The 1,702-nt window shown below is 34.8% G+C and overlaps 1 long non-coding RNA gene across 1 annotated transcript in view; it reads right to left on the bottom strand.

The window, feature by feature from the left end:
• LOC115068524 overlaps nt 1-1,702 on the bottom strand; it is a 5,260-nt gene that overhangs the window by 2,044 nt on the left and 1,514 nt on the right. The window lies entirely within an intron of this gene.

Raw genomic sequence — 1,702 nt, 5'->3', positions numbered from 1 at the left:
ATTGTCCTTGATCTTAGTCTTGAAAACGTCCCAGGTGTAACGTGGATGATATACTTGAAAGTTTGTCAACAGCTCACTAGTTATATGTGCCCTTGTACTGATGACCTGACTGGTTGTATGAATGCATAATGTACTAGAATGAACTTGGACAGCAATTAACCAGAGTGTGAAAGCTGATACTAACAGAGCACGAATGTGAGAAGTGCATTTCATTGTAGCAGATAGTCTGTTGTGGATCTCTTGCTTCCATTATTTCTGACTCATGGTAAAAAGTGTGGTAGAACAAAGCTGCTTACCTGGTGGTTGCCAGAAAGAAGAGGAGAGTGGAAGAATGGGGTGGAGAGGAACGATTTGGAGAGGAAAGGTTATAACCAAGGATAAGTGAGGGATGATTGCCCCTGAGTAAGTCTATGGTGGAGAACAAAGCTGTTCATCGATGCTATTTCCATTCCTTCTTGTATTTCTGCTCCTTCCATGAACAAGCAGATGTTTCTGTGCTTCGTGAGACAGGTGGCTGCATTCTGCTAACAGGCATGTAGAAGGAAGTCGATTGGACCACTTCAGGGCTGGCCCTTAAAACTGTGTGTCTTTGACAAGTATGATATAGATGCCTGCAAGACCCTAAGGGATGAGGTACCTCTCCAATAGGAACTATCATGTGATTGAATCCTGAGTTGAAAATACATTTCTAGGATGGGAATCCACTAAGGTTTCAGTGTTGTTGTTGAATATTACAGGTGACCTGCATATGTAGTATGGCATCTTAATTCTATTCTTTCTCTTGAAAATTTCCATTAAAATGAGCATTGGTTTTATTTTTTGCAGGTCAAAATTAGAACAAAAGATATTCTAAATTAATAAAGCTATAGAATGGCAGAGAAAATGATCCCCTTCATTGTGGTGATCCATTTTGGCTAGTGTTCTCTTAACTCAAAAGGGAAAATGTGTTCATATCATTTAACAGAAAATTACAGCCCAGAATACATTCCACAGAAGTTAATTCTAGTGACTGAAATGGATATACTAAACTTAGTCTCTTAAAAATGTGACACATGGAAATAAATTTTCCAAAGCAAGTACTATCATTGGGGGCTTACATGTGGAGGACTATTTACATACTCCATTTTCTTATCACCAATCATTTTATTAATTATTATATACTAATAAGCATAAACATAAATGAGTAGGATTTCAAATGGGTACTCATTAACTTCCTCTAGACTGATTATGCCATGGCATTTTACAATATACATATTACACATGATCAAATGTTTCTTTTGCAATTTAATGTTAATTATTAAACTTAAAATTAACCATGATGAATAATTATTAACATATTCCATTTGTTGCTACTATCCTTCATAGGTTTATAGCAAGGACTACATTCCATAAAGAAAAACCTCATTACATTCAAATATCATTTATAAGCTTAAGCTTCAAGTATTTAAAATATCATAGAAAGAACTCACATATCCAAGAACAATTTAAAAACTGCTCTAATGGAAATAAGAAAAAAATTTCCATTATTTTTCCTAACCATCCTGGTCTTGCTGGATTTCAGATATTACTCTTCTCAAGTAGACACACAATGGCAAATAATGGTTAACTACTTTTCTAAGATATTGAACAACAGTTGTGATAATATTTAATATTAAGACAGTTTGCTGGACTGTGTCAATTTATAATTTATTCCCAAGGAGAA

The sequence above is a fragment of the Nannospalax galili genome, unplaced genomic scaffold (genome assembly GCF_000622305.1).
Source record: "Nannospalax galili isolate Female #2095 unplaced genomic scaffold, S.galili_v1.0 scaffold3992, whole genome shotgun sequence".
NCBI lineage: Eukaryota > Metazoa > Chordata > Mammalia > Rodentia > Spalacidae > Nannospalax > Nannospalax galili.
The sequence above is the reverse complement of the archived record's forward strand: the minus strand, read 5'-3'. Positions and strand labels throughout refer to the sequence as shown.